A 21306-nucleotide genomic window follows, 5' to 3' on the forward strand; every position below is an offset into this window, starting at 1 on the left:
ATAACTGATCATCAGAGCAGAATAACTGGAGAGTGGTTATGTTTTATCTTAGCTGTTGGAAGAGTAGGGAGAGGAGAGCAAAAACACACACTCTGCGGGATTCGTTGCAACTAACTGATATTTAGGAATTGCCTAAATACTTAGGTATTTTATTGTAAAGATGATAACTGAGACTTAATGAGATGATTTTCCCAAAGGCCGGTGACCTGAAACAGGGCCTCGGGTTGATGTGTTTCTCCAAACTCAGCTTCCCCTTTTCATCTCAGTGTTCGGAAGATGACAATAATTGCAACAGTGAAGACCCCTTGTTGATTAACAGCAACAGTAACAACAATAAGAAGCACCCTAGTGTTCTGGGTGCTTCTTATTTACAGTGCACTGGCTTAATTGATGTGCATGTGCTCCAAGTGAATGATTGAAGCTAAAGATGGGCGCTTAATCCACACCCTGTTTGGTTTACTCACAGTTCAATCACTTACAATTGTATGAAGACTGAACTTCTCAAGCATGGGGAGCTCACCCTCCTGTTGTGGCTTTGACGTGGTGAACACTCACGGCCTCCTCTGCTGAACCTGGAAAGTGATATTTATTGTTGACCTTTACCCTTAATGTCATCAGTTACATGATGTTGCTCACTCAGGGTTTTGCATGCTTTCTAAAACTCCATGGCAAAAGAGGAAAACATCAACAACAAAATGCAATGCCTGGTACTAAAATGTTTCGTTTTATTGTGATGGACCTTACAAGAATGTCATAAGGATCATCTCATCCGTGGTCTTTCTTTAAAGGAAAAACCCACCTCAGATTTTAGTGTGATTTTTTTCACAACACATTGCACGTTGTTTATAAAATCTGGCCTTAAATCTAGAAATGTATGTTTATTTTTTTTCTGCTTCTATCCCATTCTTTTCTAGTTTTCCTGTATAGAAATCCAATGTATAGAAGCTCCCATTATTTAGTTACATGCTTGGATTCAATGTGTAGGACACATATATAAAAGGACACCACATTAATCTTAGGTGTCTTTTAGGAGGCTAAGAGATTTTTATGTGTGTACAAATTGGCAAACAAAAGCATAATAACATCTGTACTTTATTTCTATCTAAAGATTTATGATTGATGAACAAGTCAAAAGAAATCAACACTAGATTTTATAGTCATACAAAGAAGAGAAGGAAATAATTTTAAAGGAAAGAAATAGCACTGCTGACGCCTTTTGAATTTTTTTTCAAAACTCGCTCCCAAGTACATCTCCAGAAGAGCAGTCTCTCTCAGTCGACTTGTTGTCTTTATATCAAATTTTCTTGGTATCAGATTTTGTTTAAAATCATCTGTTTATAAAACCACCCTCTTCATTAACCTGTGTGTTCCTTAGGAATAGGGAATTTGTTTTAACTGATTTGTCTTGCTCCAAGACCCTAGCTAATGACTGGAATATTTGTTTTCAGAGAATGTGTGATGAATTAGTGAATGACTATACAGAATAGCTTAGAACGCAGATGCTTCAATTAGTTATGTTACACATGTACACATAGATTGTAGAGAAGATTATAGAACTGTTGCAGTTTTTATCTTCATCCCCAAAGGAAGAGGCTTACAAAGGAGGTTATACAAGACACCAACCCTGAGAATATTTGCAGTTTCAAAGTCAGTTTTCTCTCTCTCTTTTAGTAATTAAAAAAAATTGCTTGCAAGCCCCAAATTAAAACTATTACTCCTTTTTTATAAATATCAACTTTTAAAATAATCAAATACAAGTTATAGCACCGATCAATTTTGGTTCATTTTGTGGTCTTCAACTGTCTAAAATCTCTTACAGAGACTTCTCATGCTAATGGCGGGCTTTTCTATAGCTGTTGCCGGGTAGATGAGAAAAGGCAAGAAAATACCTTAGAATTTGATTTGCCTTTCACAGTGCGAAAGGAGAATCATGTTTTAAAAACAAAACAAACAAAACAAAAAGCATATGGGAAAGCCACACGAAGGAGGAACCATGACAGTCCCTAAGGAGAAAAGACAAGCCCACCACACAGTGTCAAAATTGTGTTAGGGAAACAAGCTTGGAAAGAATCTCTTCTTTTCTCCGGGGTCAGTGCCACCATCTGTGCGATATGCACAACAGCATAGATGATTGACAGCTGGAGATGGAGAAACAAGCCTCACAAGTGGTGGGCTGAGTCTGCACTGACATGGTAAGACGTGGAGCGGGCCCGGATGGACAGTTTGGGGCTCGGTGTCCATCAAAGCTGAATTCTGATCTCTGCCAGTCAATGGATTTGCCAGAGGATTCTGTGAGAGACGAGACTCCTGGGAGCTTTCAGATTATAAAACTATTTGCTGTGCATCGGTTAGCCCACCTTCTTTTTTTTTGTTGTTTTGGTTGGGTATTTTTTTTTATTGTGAAATTTTTGTTGTACATTATTGTTTATCAGTCACCGTATAAGTGCATCCCTCCACCCCTTGTGCCCACCCCCCTAGCCGCTGGTAACCACCAAACAGTTCTATCTGTCCGTGTGTTGGTTTATCTTCCACGTATGTGGGAAATCATGCACTGTTTGTCTCTTTCTGGCTTATTTCACTTAACGTAATACCCTTCAGGTCCATCCATGTTGTTGCAAATGGGACGGTTTTGTCTTTCTTTACGGCTGAGTAGTATTCCATGGTATATATATACCACATCTTCTTTATCCAGTTGTCAGTCGAGGGACACGGGTTGCTTCCATGTCTTGGCTATAGTGAATAATGCTGCGATGAACATAGGGGTGCATAAGCCTCTTTGGATTGTTGATTTCAGATTCGTTGGGTAGATACCCAGTAGTGGGATAGCTGGATCATAATGTATTTCTATTTTTAATTTTTTGAGGAATCTCTATACTGTTTTCCCTAGAGGCTGTACCAGTTTGCATTCCCACCAGCTGTGTACGAGGGTTGCCGTTTCTCCACAGCCTCTCCAGCATTTGTTGCTTTTTGTCTTGGTGATTATAGCCATTCTAATGGGCGTGAGGTGATATCCTAGTGTTGTTTTGATTTGCATTTCCCTGATGATTAGTGATGTTGAGCATCTTTTCATGTGCCTATTGGCCATCTGTATATCTTCTTTGGAGAAGTGTCTGTTCATTTCCTCTGCCCATTTTTTGATTGGGTTGTTTGTTTATTTGTTGTTCAGTTGTGTGAGTTCTTTATATATTATGGAGATTAATCCCTTGTCAGATATATGGTTTGCAAATATTTTTTCCCAGCTGGTGGGTTCCCTATTCATTTTGATCCTGGTTTCATTTGCCTTACAGAAGCTCTTTAATCTGATGAAGTCCCACTTGTTTATTCTTTCTTTTGTTTCCCTTGTCTGAATAGACATGGAATTCAAAAAGATCTCTTTATAGCCCACCTTCTAATTTAGCCACTGCTTTGTCAGATGGTCAATGATTTAGTATCAGATTGGAATAAATGCAAACTGATAAATCAGAAAATGTTATTTAAATAGTAGAATAAAAAATGAAACTGCAATTGGTAAATTCTTTCTCTACTTACCTATTTTAGAGTTCAAGAATTATTTCTTAAATAATTTCCAAAATGCACCCTACATACAGAAAAATCCCTGTACAATTTAACAATAACTACTCTGATGGAAAATGAGACTTTGTGGCTACTCAAAAAGTAAATTAAATCCTAAAAGCATCATTATGGAATTAGTGAAAATTAGGATAAAAGTGCTCTATGAACAAACAATAAATGTATTTTATTCATTCACTTTTTGTTCATTTATCAAACACTTCCTAAAATCCTACTATAGTCCTTCAAGAACTAGTGTTTTGGAGGAAGAAAAATACCCCTATTTTAAAGAAATAAGCCTGAAACTAATGAAAATAAATACAAATGATGGAAAGTTAACAATTAGCTTATTGCAAAGCAGAATATCAATGAAAAATATCAAGTTATAAAAAATATATAGGTTGATAGACACCTTAAATGATGCAGTTATGGACACAATTATGTGAAAACAACTTTCAGTAATAGACACGGGGACAGTCCTTTCCAGAACAATTTTCCTGCATTTCTTCAGGAGAGAAGGTCTCCATAGGAGTCGGGACAGGTATGTGGTGAATAGACCATCCTTACTGTCCAGATATTTCTGACTGAGATGACACTAGTGTCCTCCATGAGTCACTATGAGTGGCCTGAAAATGTCTTCTGGAATTAGCAGCAATGTGAACCTAGGGAAAATATAGTGTAATCTCAAAATCATCAATTATCATAAGGTCACTCCTCCAATTTATTATTGTACAGCAGTCAAACTTTGCATCCTCTTCAAGGGTGACCCTAGTTATGTGCCCAATACTATGTCTTCCTCATCCGTAAAATGGATTGACAACAAACACTTAGGGTTGAACGATACTTATTCTAGATAACCGGATTTCCCTGGCTCAGAAGTTGGCCATCTTTGATACCCGTTGCCAGTCCTCACCTCCCACTATGATGGCACTCCTGGGAGGAGAGGTGCCCACACCTATCCTCTGATGTGGTCATGGAGAAAGTCTCCATCTTGCTACTTTTTCTCTTCAACAAGGTTGTCAGCTCCCCTCCTCCTGTACTCGTGTTAACCAGGCCATCAGTTCTGGGTGGAATGTTATTTTCATAGTGTTGTATTCTGAAGTCCTTTCCGAGAAATGATTTGTAATCAGAATCTAAAAGTCTTGTCATTCAGAGAGTAAAGGAAGCCAGCATCTTCGTGTTTTGTCCTATCGCTTGTCCTATTCGTGGGTCCAAATCATAGAGGTTGCATGGTGGGCCCTCATTCATTACAGTACAAGAATGACAGACCTGGGCTCAGCCCAGGTAGGAGAGAGACAGAGTAACAAATTGGAAAAGCACATCGTCAATGTTTTACTTGTATGTGAAAAATGAATTTAAGTATAAAGAAAGGCTCCTACTCACATTTTTAATTTTCATTTGAATATTTCATTTTATTGTTCGCATTTTGCACATTCAATGTACAGGGCGTCCTTTGCACTTTGGAAGTGATGGATCCTCAGCAGCTTTTCATAGTCACAACAGCAGGGGGAGCTTTGTCCTGGTATGAAAAGGAAGACAGGAGAAGTGGGCATGGAGCAGCCAGCACCTTCTCCCGCCCACCTCTTCCTCTGGGGCAGAAATCAGAGGTGGGTCTGTCTCTTCTCCATTTGATGTTTTCAGGGGATTAGCAGTTGTGTTTATGTTTTTTGAAAATAAGAATGAGAGGAAAAAAATCCCACAGTCCATGACCCACTCCATGTTAGCCGGAGGCAGATGCTTTGATTTCTTCTCTCACATCAACTCACTTTTCCTTTCTGGCAACAAACAAAGGATTTGAGCAATGACGAGAGTGAGGGCAAACTTATTTATATATTGAACAAGTTATTCTATATTTACACTTTGTGCTCATTAGTCTGGATATGGGGTGGGGAGGAATCTGGGAGAAAGTGCTTTACATGAGCACATACTCCTAAAAAGATTCCCTTTTATAATGACAATAACAAGACGTCAGAAGCAATGAGAAAGCAAGGGTCAGATTCTTCCTCACTGATTGGACATCAGAATCAGATTAGAGAAGGTAGTGTGATAATGGAATTTTTGTTATGTGCTGGTTAACGCCCCTCCATCTGGTGGGCTTACTTTGCAAGTTGTTGAGAAATGAGGAAGCAGAGAAAAAACAGTAGAGGAGCATTTTGTAACGTCAAGTTTCTGCATTTAAGTGTTTGGTTCTGCATTTAAGTGTTCAAAAGGCATAAGAAGCACGGTGGTGGTATTGTGGTCTTGTGAAAAGGCAATGATAAGCATTACATATGTGACTAATAGGAGAATTTTATTTTCAAATGGAATGCCCTTGAAGATAAATGGAACAGGGCAAAATGCTAAAATCCTCTTCTGATGTCAAATGGAGAATTGGCATGGAGAAATGCCAATTTGGAGAAATGAGCAATTTTTACACTCAGCAGCAGGGAGATTATGGCATTTTAAAACTCTGTTCTGTTTTTGAATATGTGGTGATATACCTCCAAATAGAATTTAAAATGTGTATTCTTCTGGTGCTCCGGGGTTTCAAGATCTTTCAATGTCCCAAAAAGAGGTAATGACTTTACATCAGATTTTGATAAGTGAAGAATGTATGTTTTAATCTCTAGGGTAACCTCTAAGAATTATAAACAAATAAAATATGTAATTCCAAATATATTAGACGGACAGGAAGAAAATAAAAATACTCCAAAAGGAGGAAAGAAAAAGAAATGTAGAACAGGTGATAGAATAGAAAACAAATAATAAATTGGGAGATTTAAAGTCAGATATATCAATAAGTACAAGAAATATAAAATGTAAATTAAAATATTCTAATTACAGTCAAATATTGTAAGAATGAATAAAAAATTAACGACTATATGGGCTAAAATAAATGTGGCATATTAGCCTTAGATTCAATACCACCAAAAATTAGTTTAGAAGTAACACCTGGCTGTAAGTAATCTTGCACCAGGTTTACTTTTGACAGGATTTAGAACACGCTACCCTAAAATGTGGCACCTTGGCCTGTTGGATATTTTAAGCTGAAGGAATTTGAGAAACAGCAGATGCAGGAAGGACTTTCTGACGGTCCCATGAAGCAAATCATAAAACCCTCACGTGAGAGGTGCCGTTCCTGTACCTAGAGGAGCAGAGCATCCTTATTTCTGGAGAAGAAGGGACGCACAGAGGAATCGGAAGGGGCAGGCTTTGCCTAGTTATCCCTCGGTTCACTACACTTGGCTCACCTTTGCGCTGTCACACCTTTCCACGGCTCTTTCTCTTCATCAAACCCAGCGGAAAAACACTCAGGCTTAACCACTTCTTTTCATTCTCATTTCCTTACAGAGGCTCCTGTGTCACGTAAAATTTACATTCAGTAAATTTGTATGGTTTTCCCTTGTTAATCTGTCATTTGTTATAAGGGTTCCAGCCAAGAGGAAAAAGATATTTTTTCTACATTTTCCAAATAGTAATTAACTTTTACCACAGTTATGAGTCCTTACAGAGACTATTGAATGAAATTACGAAGACGTAGAACTCACATTATCACTACATTTTTTTTTTTTTTTTGTGAGGAAGATCAGCCCTGAGCTAACATCCAGGCTAATCCTCCTCTTTTTGCTGAAGGAAGACCAGCTCTGAGCTAACATCTATTGCCAATCCTCCTCCTTTTTTTTCCCCCCAAAGCCCCAGTAGATAGTTGTATGACATAGTTGCACATCCTTCTAGTTGCTGTATGTGGGACGTGGCCTCAGCATGGCTGGAGAAGCCGTGTGTCAGTGCGGGCCCGGGATCAGAACCTGGGCCGCCAGTAGCGGAGCGCACGCACCTAACTGCTAAGCCATGGGGCCGTCCCTATCACCATATTTTACCAAAGAAAATCATGAGTTCTTAGATGGGGGAGAGTGTACCCAACATTACTTTTGTCTCTTGGTCCAGTGTCTGCTTTCACTACCTTTATGTACACTGTGGACACACACACACCATGCACACACACACACACTATATCACCTACTGGTGTATATAAACTTTATCAGTATAAATGCTTACTGTTTCCCTTTATTTTTCATTTTGTCTAAAAACTCACGGATATGCAGAACTGAAAAAAGCACCAACATTGGACTTAGAGAGGTTTGAGTTTGAATAATACTTTGTCATTAAATGTGGGTATAATATTGGGGGCATGGACAAAGCTTGGAGCATTGCAATCAACTTGCTGATAAAGTAAAATGTGCCCAGCACTGTAATTTGCTGTTTTATACTTTCTTATAATTAATCTTCACCAGAACTCAATAAAAATGGCATTATACCCATTTTCCAGAAGAAGAAACTAATATATGGAGGGGTTAAAAAATTCGCTCTGCTTCCCATAGATAGTAACTGTTAGATGCTTGACTTGAATTCAAAGTTAATTAGAAAGCTCATGTTCTTTTCTCCACAAGATCATTTTTCAAAGTGTGTTCTTCAGAGTCCCCAAAAGCATTCCAAAAAATGGAGGATGGGATGAGGGCAGGTGTCAGACAGGCATAAGAAAAACTCGGTTTCAAACTTCCATCTTCCTGGTGGATAGCATATATTAGCATCCTGGAGACTCAGAGAGAGGCAGTAAAGCTAAGCAAACATCACGCAGGTGTATTCCACATTGAGACCTCGTTCTCATGTGAAGTGAACAGACTGCCATCAAGCAACACTCATTTTCACAGAACACACTGGGAAACACTGCTCTCCACGCAGGCTCTCTTGAGCAATTTATTTGGCTTGAAATTGCTCCATTGGGACTTTAGGAATAAGTTCTTTCCAGAGTTGTGATAATTAAATGAGATAATGCAAATAATAAGTCCCCTTGTTTTCAAACTGAGCCAGTGATATGTTTATATAAAGAGAACCAACACAATAAACAGATTTTTCACACTAGTCATAATAGGTAAAACTTTGTTGAGCAGCCGCTATTTGTTGGATACTCTTCCAGACACAGAATGTACAAAGGACGAGTCAGACAAATTCCTCCTCCTGCTCTTAGAGAATTAAGGCCAGAGTAGGTAAGTCAAATGCATTGAACAGATTACAATGGTAAAGCATAATTAAGGCTGTAGAGAAGCTATGAGAAGAAAGCACTACTGTAAAAATATCTAAAGTTCTTAGAACAAAGTTTGACCCAATTTCTGTTACAACTGAAGAGCTAAGCGCCTGAGTTCTCTCTGCTATCAAATGAATTTAAAATTGTTTATGATCCGGTCAAATGATGTGTTTTTTATCCCTGTTAGGGAGGATTAGTCAAATAGTTTCTGGTTTTGTTGGCCAATCTGATCATGATTCTAAATGCTTGAATGTTTGCATATTGATAAAAATTGATGCTCTGAAAAGCTACTGATGGCAGTTGATTGAACACAACTGGTTCATTTATTTATTTATTTATTTATTTATTTATTTATTTTTAATTTTTTGTTTATTGCAGTAACATTGGTTTATAACATTGTAAAAATTTCAGGTGTACATCATTGTACTTCTATTTCTGCATAGATTACATCATGTTCACCACCAAAATACTAATTACAACCCATCACCACACACATGTACCCAATTATCCCTTTCACCCTCCTCCCTCCCCCCTTCCCCTCTGGTAACCACCAATCCAATCTCTGTCCCTATGTGTTTGTTTATTGTTGTTATTATCTACTACTTAATGAAGGAAATCATACGGTATTTGACCTTCTCCCTCTGACTTATTTCACTTTGCATCATGCCCTCAATGTCCATCCATGTTGTCACAAATGGCTGGATTTCATCGTTTCTTATGGCTGAGTAGTATTCCATTGTGTATATATACCACAGCTTTTTATCCATTCGTCCCTTGATGGGCACTTAGGTTGCTTCCAAGTCTTGGCTATTGTGAATAAGGCTGCAATGAACACAGGGGTGCATGTACCTTTGCAAATTGGTGTTTTCAAGTTCTTTGGATAAATACCCAACAGTGGAATAGCTGGATCATATGGTAGTTCTATCGTTGATTTTTGAGGAATCTCCATACTGTTTTCCATAGTGGCTGCACTAGTTTGCACTCCCACCAGCAGTGTATGAGAGTTCCCTTCTCTCCACAACCTCTCCAACACATGTTGTTTCCTGTCTTGTTAATTATAGCCATTCTGACGGGTGTGAGGTGATATCTCATTGTAGTTTTGATTTGCATTTCCCTGATAGTTAGTGATTTTGAACATCTTTTTCATGTGTCTGTTGGCCATCTGTATATCTTCTTTGGAGAAATGTCTGTTCAGGTCTTTTGCCCATTTTTTAATTGGGTTGGTAGTTTTTTTGTTGTTGAGATGCATGAGTTCTTTATATATTTTGGAGATTAAGCCCTTATCAGATGTATGGTTTGCAAATATCTTCTCCCAATTGTTAGGTTGTCTTTTCGTTTTGTTGATGGTTTCCTTTGCTGTGCAGAAGCTTTTAGTTTGATGTAGTCCCATTTGTTTATTTTTTCTATTGTTTCTCTTGCCCGGTCAGATGTGGTGTTTGAAAAGATGTTGCTAAGACTGATGTCGAAGAGCGTACTGCCTATGTTTTCTTCTAGAACTTTCACAGTTTCAGGTCTTACATTCAAGTCTTTAATCCATTTGGAGTTAATTTTTGTGTATGGTGTAAGGTAAGAGTCTACTTTCATTTTTTTGCATATGGCTATCCAGTTTTCCAAACACCATTTGTTGAAGAGACTTTCTTTTCCCCATTGTATGTTCTTGGCTCCTTTGTCAAAGATTAGCTGTCCATAGATGTGTGGGTTTATTTCTGGGCTTTCGATTCTATTCCATTGATCTGTGTGTCTGTTTTTGTGCCAGTACCATGCTGTTTTGGTTACTATAGCTTTGTAGTATATTTTGAAATCAGGGAGTGTGATACCTCCAGCTTTGTTCTTTTTTCTCAGGATTCCTTTAGCTATTCGGGGTCTTTTGTTGTTCCATATGAATTTTAGGATTCTTTGTTCTATTTCTGTGAAAAATGTTGTTGGAACTTTGATAGGGATTGCATTGAATCTATAGATGGCTTTGGGAAGTATGGACATCTTAACTATGTTAATTCTTCCAATCCAAGAGCACGGAATATCTTTCCATTTCTTTGTGTCTTCTTCAATTTCTTTCAGCAATGTTTTATAGTTTTCGGTGTACAGATCTTTCACCTCTTTGGTTAAGTTTATTCCTAGGTATTTTATTCTTTTTGTTGCAATTGTAAATGGGATGGTATTCTTAATTTCTCTTTCTGCTACTTCGTTGTTAGTGTACAGAAAGGCAACTGATTTTTGTATGTTGATTTTGTATCCTGCAACTTTACCATATTCGTTTATTACTTCTAAAAGTTTTCTGGTGGATTCTTTAGGTTTTCTATATATAAAATCATGTCATCTGCAAATAGTGAGAGTTTCACTTCTTCCTTTCCAATTTGGATCCCTTTTATTTCTTTCTCTTGCCTGATTGCTCTGGCTAGGACTTCCAATACTATGTTAAATAGGAGTGGTGACAGTGGGCATCCTTGTCTGGTTCCTGTTCTTAGAGGGATAGCTTTCAGTTTTTCACCATTGAGGATGATATTAGCTGTGGGTTTCTCATATATGGTCTTTATTATGTTGAGGTACTTTCCTTCTATACCCATTTTATTCAGAGTTTTTATCATAAATGGATGCTGGATCTTGTCAAATGCTTTCTCTGCATCTATTGAGAAGATCATGTGATTTTTGTTCTTCATTTTATTAATGTGGTGTATTACGTTGATTGATTTGCGAATGTTAAACCATCCCTGCATACCTGGAATAAATCCCACTTGATCACGGTGTATAATCTTTTTAACGTATTGTTGTATGCGATTTGCTAGTATTTTGTTGAGGATTTTCGCATCGATGTTCATCAGTGATATTGGCCTGTAATTTTCCTTTTTTGTGTTGTCCTTGTCTGGTTTTGGTATCAGGGTAATGTCAGCTTCGTAGAATGAGTTAGGGAGCTTCCCCCCCTCCTCAATTTTTTGGAAGAGTTTGAGAAGGATAGGTATTAAGTCTTCTTTGAATGTTTGGTAGAATTCACCAGGGAAGCCGTCTGGTCCTGGACTTTTATTTTTGGGGAGGTTTTTGATTACTGTTTTGATCTCCTTACTGGTGATTGGTCTGTTCAAATTCTCTACTTCTTCTTGATCCAGTTTTGGAAGGTTGTATGATTCTAAGAATTTATCCATTTCTTCCAGATTGTCAAATTGGTTGGCATATAGTTTTTCATAGTATTCTCTTATAATCTTTTGTATTTCTGAGGTGTCTGTTGTAACCTCTCCTCTTTCATTTCTGATTTTACTTATTTGTGCCTTCTCTCTTTTTTTCTTGGTGAGTCTAGCTAAAGGTTTATCTATTTTGTTGATCTGAATGTTCTTTTAATTGCCAGGAGATTCATCATGAATATGATGGAGAATGAAGCTAATCATTTTATTATCAGTTTGCATGTTTACTCAGCATAAGTAAGCTTTCTTACCGTAAAAAAGTATTATCATATGAGGTTAGCAGAATCCTGTTTTTTATTTATCCTGAAATTTTACTGTTCCTAGATAAGTTTTAACATAAGATTAGAAAAATTAATGATCATTTTTTATCTTTAATCTCCACTGGTTTCCAAAACCACATAATTATTTATCACAATGGCAAACACTCAATAGATATTTCCAAATTAGTGTTTTAATATTTCAAATTAATTAATAAATGAAAGTATCAAAAAACTATATATACACAGCAACAGTTATGACATAGTTACTTTTTGCATGTTATTATCTCCTCAAATTTGTGCAAGTTATAAGTTCAGCAAAATTAAGTATCTTCCTTGCCTAAGATTGCAAAGATTGACCTGGAATTGTATTCCACATCATTCCGACTCCATAGCCATTCTTCTTGCCACTATATTATCTACTGTTCAAATCATAAACTATCTTAGAGACATAACATTAGTTCTACCAAGTGGTGTGGGTGAAGCTTATATTTAGACTACCCATGTAAGTCTAGATATTTATGGAATGAAAGAATTGAGCCAAAGGAAATTAAGCTTTATGACAGGGTATCCATCTTCATTACTATATTCTTGAATATAGTGGAAGTATATCAGGGGTGATATGAAAATCATTTCTTTGGATTAACTTTTCTAAATATTTGTATGTATACTTTTTCTTTCTGCTTACTCAGAAAATTACAATAAACTCCTGTGTGTATACCAAAATCTACATTTTAATCCATATACATTCACTTTTCTCATGTGCAAATCCCAATTCATGAGATCAAAGCTGCAGTAGGCAAACAGGAAGACAAATACATGTCTAAAGTCTATCCCTCGTACAGGCAGGATAGACAGTGAGAGCATCATGTGCATCAGAAATATTGCCTTTAATAATCACACGGGAAAAACAGATTATACAAATGGAGGACCGTCAACATTGCGGCTGAAAGAAAGGGACATGCATCTCCCTTGTCAGAAATATGCAGACGTTATCAAAGCATAGTGATGACAGGACCAGAACACTCTCAGCATCATCTACTTTCTCCTGAGCGTTCACCTTGGGAAACCACCAATGATGAACGTGTGGAGATGCCATGGAGCTGATGCCCATTCTCAGCTAGCCCCTTTGCTACTGTAGTCGCAGAAACTGACAAAGAGGCACTGGGAGTCCTTAGGGCGAGAACCTCACTAGGGCTTCTGTATCTTTGATATGCTAACCTCGTCGTGTGCGATTTTGTTTGTTTGTTTAGCACTTTCCTACTTTCTGGCACCATGAGATAGTCTGGGCTCATCTTGTATACTTCCTGCCACAGTTCTGAAGTCAGCCATTTCTCCAGTACTACTTGGTTCCTCTTATTAGAGGATGGTAGTAGAAACCAAGAAAAGGGTGCTAGGCGTGCTCATTGATACTGGTATTTCATTGCTTAAAGGACCTCTAACCTGAAAGAGCAAAATATGTGTGTGTACACTAACCTGTGTATATACTCATATCTACAAATATTTCTGTATGTAACCATCTGTATCTATATTAAGCTAAACATGAGTTTATACTAATTATTACAACTCTAATCCATTACCACGTGGATCATTCTCATCACCTCCCTTTGCTTATCTATAAATGCCCACTCCAGTGGTGATACACTTGGCTATCTACATCCACCAACCATGTACTTAGTTGTTCATTTCCAGTATACATATATCCATTTGTGTATCCATATATCCATATATACACACACTTGCAGTGTTCATATATGCAGTATAGTGGCTTTAACATTGTTAACCTGTAACCCCATGGGAAACAGCTTTATCAACTAGAGTCCAGTGCCTGCGTACAGTTCCTTTTAGTCTTACAAACTCCACTCATTTCCCAGGTTTCTTAGATCAGCACCTTATTCCCTCACCCTGTTAAGTGAAGTCATTTCACACATTTGCAAGATATTTAGATTCTTTTGTCATATTCAGCTTTCCATCCTGGAATTCCCTGCACCCATTTGTTCCTAAATTATTTTTTAAAACTTTGCATACATGAGGGTTTATTCTTCTCCTGTAAAGTTCTATACTCTATAGGTTTTGACAAATGCTTAACATCTTGGATTAGAATTATGCTATCACACAGAAATTTTCACCATCATAAAAAATTCCCCACCTGTCTCATCAGACCATTGGCAAGCACTGATATATTTACCATCTCTATAGCTCTGCATTTTTTGGAATGTTCTATAATTGAAATCATAGAGTAAATCTACATGACCAACTTGTTTCACTTATCAGTGTGTATTTAAGATTCATCAATATCTCTTCATGGATTGCTAATTCATTTATTTTATTGCATTATAAGTTTCCACTATATAAATATATGACACATTGTTTACCCATTCACCTGTTGAAAGACATCTCACTCACTCTGGTTTGAGGCAACCATGAATCAAGCTAATATATACCTCTTTCTATAGTTTTTTTATGAACAAAGTTTTAAAATCAGTTAATTAAATATCTAAAGCTGTGATTGCTGGATTGTATGGTAAGACAGTGCTTGGTTTTGTAAGAAACTGCCAAAGTGACTTCCAAAGTGGCTGTACCATTTTGCATTCCCGCCGGCAATGAATGAGTGTTCTGTTACTCCACATCCTGGCAAACATATGGTGTTGTCAGTGTTCTGGATTTTAGCCCTTCTCTTAGGTGCAGGGCTATCTCATTGTTGTTTTCATTTGCATTCCCTGATGACATATGACATGGAGCATCTTTTTATATGCTTATTTGCTATCTGTATATCTCTTTGGCGAGGTGTCTTTTAAGGCCTTTGGTCCATTTTTTAATTAAGTTGTTTGTTTTCTTATTGTTGAGTTTTAACAGTTCTTTCATATTTTGGATAATAACAGTCCTTTACCAGATGTATCTTTTGCAAATAGTTTCTCCCAGCATGTGGCTTGTTTTCTCACTCTCTTTCACAGAGCAGAAGTTTTTAATTGTAATGAAGTCCAGTTGATCAATTATTTCTTTCTTGGGTCATGTCTTTGGTACTGTAAGTCATCACCATACCCAAAGTCATCTAGGTTTTTTTCTATGTTATCTTCTAGGAGTTTTGCAATTCTGGTTTTATATTTTGGTCTGTGAACCTCTTTGAGTAAATTTTTGTGAAGAGTGTGAAGTCTGTGTCTAATTCTTTTTTTTTTTTTTGCATGTGGATGTCTAGTTGTTCCAGTACCCTTCGTTGAAGAGACTATCTTTTCTCCATTGTACTGTCCTTGCTTCTTGTCAAAGGTCAGTTGACTATATTTATGGGGGTTTATTTCTGGGCTCTCTATTCTGTTCCATTGATCTATTTGTCTACTCTTTCACAAGTATCACACTGTCTTGATTTCTGTAGCTTTATAGTAAGTTTTGAAGTCAGGTAGCATCAGTCCTCCAACTTTGTTCTTCTCCTTTAATATTGTGATGGCTACTCTGGGTCTATTGCCTCTCCCTATAAACTTTAGAATCAGTTTGTTGATATCCATAAAATAACTTGCTGGGATTTTGATTGGGTTTGCATTGAATCTATAGATCAAGTTTGGAAGAACTGACATCTTGACAATATCGCGTCTTCCTATCCATGAACATGGAGTATCTTTCTATTTATTTAGTACTTCTTTTATTTCCTTCATCAGAGTTTTATAGTTTTCCTCATATAAATCTTATCCCTATTGTGTTAGATTTGCACCTAAATATTTCAATTTTTGGGTGGTAATATAAATGGCACTATGTTTAAAATTTTCAATCCCATTTGTTCTTTGCTGGTACATATGAAAATGACTGACTTCTGTATATTAACCTTGTATCTTGCAACTTTGTGTAATCACTTACTAGTTCCAGGAGGCTCTAGCTGTTTTAGTAGATGTTCTTTACCAAGTTGAGGATATTTCCCATCTATTCCTAATTTGTCGAGTGTTTTAACATGTCTACTTTTTCAAAATACCTTTCAGATAGTTATTTAAAGATAGTCAGTTTCTGGTTTCTATTTATATATCTTATTTTTAAAATCATTTTAGTAAGAATGGTAACAGTATTATAACAAAAAACAAACATTTGATTGTTTACTTTAGCCCAAATCTTGTGCTATTTTGCAAAGATAATCTGTTAATTCCAAAAACAACCCTCTGAGACAATAGAGACAATAATGGTATCAGCTGCAAATATTTTTGAGGATTAAATGAGCTAATGAATGTCTGATATTCTGAGGAGTGCCCGGGACATATCAAATACCCAGTAAATATTTGCTCTGATTCATAATGAACTGAGATTGCTCTGTGGCCAATTTTGTTTTAGGTGATTGAAATGTTAACAATCAGATTTAGAATTCTAATATGATTGTAAGAATGGAGATTAACATGCACTTTCAAATATAAATACAAAGACAGCCATGTTCAGTAGGGTATCCACTGCTGCCACCTTCATCTTGCCTATTAATAAACTGTGGGGTCTAAAGCATAGTGTGGGCACTTCCCAGTGTGCAAATGGCCTCACATCTTTTGTGCATCAGCAATATTGGACATAAAAATGGTTTTACTCTAACAACTATGAGTCGTCTATTGCTTACCTGTGAGTATGTGTTATGGTTTTATACAGATCATAAATACATTTTCTATTTCTTAGTCCAACCAATCAGAGTCTTTTCCAAATGCTTAACCCCACAGAAGATACTAGAAGAGTCTTCTGAGGTTAAGAAGACTGGAAGTTTCAAGAATCGAAAGTCACAGACGGCATTTTGCATATCAGACAGTGTTTCCATAAAATAAATTGCCTAAAGCTTTCTAAACTATTTATAGAATGCTTGAAGGGGACTGCAAGGACCCTGAAACTAAAAACAGATAAGTTGGCTCAGGCCAAGCCAAACGAGCAGGGCATGATGATATACACCATGGGGACACGTATGCGGCCACGATAGAGAGGAGTCCTTTAGCCATATTGATTAAGAGATAAGGCCAGTCACATGAAGACAGAAATTTGGACAAGATACTTTGATCTAACTTACAGGCTTTAGATGGATAATTGTTTTATACATACTAATGAAATAAACTATAGATAATCCTAATTACAAAAGATATGTTCAGTCTTTCTCCTTAATTTCTTTTTCTTTCATAAAGTCCAATTTAACATATTCTAGGTATTCTATGTCTATGCAAGTCAAAAAACTCACCTAAACTCCACTTCTACTAGAGTCAAAATTTTGAAACTAGGTTAAAATAAAAGGGGAAAGAATATTTCCTTTATTCTCCTCATTCTGCATCCAAGTATTATTTTAGTAGAATTCTAACTTTCAAAATCTGGGTACTGAAAATTATAATATCAACCCAAGAACAAGTCTTATTCACACAAACACACGCATGTGCAAGGGAATGCTCCAAGCGGCCACTCACTAGCACTCTGATATCATTTAGTTTCTAAGACTTTGACAGAAGGGAGATCTCAGGAGTTGACCTAGAAGATGAGTTAAAATTAGGGAAGATGAAGAGTAGCCATTAGCAAACAAACAGGGAAAATACCAGTTTCTGGAGTTCGAAATGAAGGAAAAACCCCTTGCTCTGGATGTCCTGTGCCCCCAGGAGAGCCATAGACATACGAGGGGTATGGATCCTGAGAAATGGCTCACTCTAATGGGGAAAAAATAGTTTGAGGACTGAAATAGAATCTGGTTTGAATTAATTATGTCAAGAATCTAGGCAAGTTATTTCCTCTCTCCTAAAGACATCGTTTTTGCTTATTCACATATTTAGTTCTTTGTGGCCTCTGGCAAACAATGTTAAGCCTTAGGCTAACAGGGTAGACTTCTCTGATTTTATTAAAGGGTTGGAAAATGAACATTCTGAGAATAGGGGAAAAGATGAGAAAATTGGAGGTATTTAGATTTGAGTGCAGCAGAGCAGAGAGCTTATAACTCATTTCAAATATCACATAGTCTATGATATTACACGAGCTTACCAGTTGTTCGCTGTCCCATACTGAACTGAAGAACAGGAGGGAAAGAATGAGATTTGCATTAAGAATAAGAAAAAAACATCTTTAAAGTATGGGCTATTAAAAACAGGAAAAAGATTATCAAAAGAACTCATAAATGACTTCTAGGGGTATTGTGTAGTTAAACAGTGTTTTTTAATCTAATATTTCTATAAGTGATTTTGAGTTGTGTCATATACGTGAACATACGCCACACAACATGGTTTATTTAACAATATCGGGCAAAAAAATGGAGTCAATAGTTTGAAAGTTCATCCCCTTTGCACGATTTGCCTTTGTCACAACAAAATAAGTATGGATGTGCTTCTCCCCACAATCTGTGCAATCTCAATTTCCTGCAACGCCATTTCTTCTTATTTGACTTAACACCCTGTATTTACAATTTTTGACGAATACAAACATTTTTTCATTATATGTGTTTGCCTTTGGATACATTATTTAAATTATGCCACATTAGCATTTTACCCTGAATTATAAGCAATGTCATGAATACATCACTCTTCTTAAATTAAACAAAGCCATCCAGGTCTGTTCTGTAGTTTGCTCATCAGCTCGTCAAAAGTAAATACATGTAGCAGATAGCTTTACAAGATAGCTACCTTATTTTCGGTAGCTAGAAACACACATATAATTTATACGTGCTTTTCTGACTTTCATTAGCAAAAAACCCTGTGAGAGACTAAATGGTTAGCATTCAATTCACTACTACCTCCATTTTTTAAAAGTCAGGTCTCTTTTTCCCCTGAAACAGGACCAGTGAAGGCTTAGTGCTGAATGCAGAGAGCAGATACATCAGACGATCTTCACATTTAAAACAGAGCTATTGCGATCTGTGGATAAAAATGTCTAATTATTTTTTGAGTACGTTAAACAGATACCCAGAATATATTTGAACAGCATTTTTACAAATCAGCATAAGTTCTTTGTCTAAAAGTTATCAGGTTGTAATCCGTCATTCTGTTCTATAAATATGTAGTACTATAAATAGATTGGTTGGCAATTATTACTCAAATTATTTTAAGAAAGGCTGACATGAACAGAGAAACTAAGAATGTAAGTAAGACCTATTGGGATTTCACTCAGTTATTATAAAGGAAAAAGAAGCTATTGTCCCTGTCAGGTACCTACGAAATGTGTGTTTTACTGTAAAAGATACCATGAGGTCTGGAAAAATAAATAAATAAATAAATACACAAAACATTACTTCTCTGCTCAAAGATGCTGTCTCCAGATTTCAGTTTCTGTAAATTGCTACCTGACACTCTGCTCATCTGCACTGTTAACTTCCTTCATCCTCCACAAAACCGCCACCCCACCCACAGTCACCACCTCAGGAGGGCACAGCCTCCACATTTTTAATCCTTCTTCCCTGACATTCCTGCCACCACATCCCATTCAAGGCCACTTCAGACCTGGAAAAGCTGAGGAGACTTTATTTTATTTTATTTTTTTTGTGAGGAAGATCAGCCCTGAGCTAACATCCACGCCTCAGGAGCCCTTGAATGGCTTTCTCTCCAGGCTCTCAGGACGTAACTATGTCATAGCATACTACTTCAAATCAATTTTCCTAAAACACGTGCATTATAACTTTCTCTCTTGTTATTAATCCATTAATGATTCTTTCCAAAATTTTACCATAAGATCACTCTCCATGACCTTCCTCTAGTTCTTATTTTCCACCTTATCTTCCTCTTCCTGCCACAGGCAATATTCACCAAAGGTAAACCATGCCATGTGCATTTTACTCAATACCATCTTAATTTAGCCAATCAATGCAAAAAAAAAAAGAAAGACTATGCAGTCTGGGGCCTATGAAACCCAGTATGAAAATTACCTGGGTAATTCCTATCTGTATCCAAAGCCTACTGAATTACCTGAGCCATTGAAGCTTTCACTGAATTACACAATTCTGCAGTCAGAATTCATTATTCACCCCCTTGTCTTCCCATGAGGACTTTTTGCACTCTTGTTTAAACTCAGTAGTACATAAATTGTGTATCCGTTTCCCAATTTACTAGATTAAAAAAATTGAACAGTAGTCCCTAAATAAATATTATTCGATCAAATGTGCTATTTATCTGTAATGGTACTATGCACAAAAGCACATTTTGTGATATATTTGTAACTGTTTTGAGAAAAATCTAACAAAATATAGCAGCTTCTTTTAATAATCTGCTTCTAATGGAAGCTAGTTTTATAGTCCCAATCAGATTCCTGATTCTAATCAAATAGTAAGATTATTTGATCTTACTTTGGAAATTTTTCTTTCGAATGTTTAATACTTCCAAATGAGGAAAAAATATCTCATATTCATTTAGTAATAGGAGAATTTCTCAGCCTGTGGGCTGCTTTTCGAGATGCACCTTCTGTGTTGCCTAATTCATATTGTATAAGCACGCAGCGATGAACATGCATAGTTTTTTAATGAGCACAGGATGGCCCCACAGAGTAACACTCACATACTCCAAATGCTGGTGTGCTTTTCGGAGAGAGCACTTAATATATTCCAAACTTTAGATTTTACTCTCTTCCAAAAATAGCTTTAAAAATACCTTTGGCTGAAAGCATCTTACATTTTGCGTATGAGAGTATAAAAGCTAAACCCCTCTGGTACACTTGCAGCCTTTTGATGTGGAAGAAACCTGTGGCATTTTCCCTATTATGGAGAGAGTCTTTGCCATAAATCAATCTGTGACCAGAAGATGTATGTGTGTCCTTTCCCCTCAGTTAAAGAAGTCATATTCTTCTGTGGTCCACAGCAGTGAACAACAGAGGAGAGGAAAATTAGAGAGGGCAAAACCGGGGAAGAACAGAGAGACACAGGCAGGCAGCTTCAGCGTGAGAGTTCTTGAGGCTCTGAAGGAAGGCCAGCTTTGTCTCGGGCTGGCGTCCCCTGGTGAAGAGAACTTTGTGTGGGATTAGTGTTGTCATGAGACTTCTGGGGCCCTGTGGAGGAATTAGTAATTTAGCAGGGAATTCTCCTGCAGTGCTGGTTCTCTGTTGTTTTTTTAGGTGGGTTTTCCATGGGTTTCAGGCTCCTTTCGTCGGAGTGAAGGGATTAGGATTTCTCTTTGGAGTATTTCAAGTTGGGCCTGCAATTTAGGCGATTCTCTCTCCTTCCGCAGTCTGGGCTCACTTCAGCTCCTCCCTTCAGGTCTTTGCTTGTCCAAATAAATTTTTCAACAGCTTCATGTCAGTCTGGTCACCATGAAGCCCTAGAGTGTGGAATATTTCATACTCCCTGTCAATTACGTGCAGCCCTAACAAA

This window comes from Ceratotherium simum, chromosome 28 (assembly GCF_057802395.1).
Source record: "Ceratotherium simum simum isolate JZ-2026a chromosome 28, ASM5780239v1, whole genome shotgun sequence".
NCBI lineage: Eukaryota > Metazoa > Chordata > Mammalia > Perissodactyla > Rhinocerotidae > Ceratotherium > Ceratotherium simum.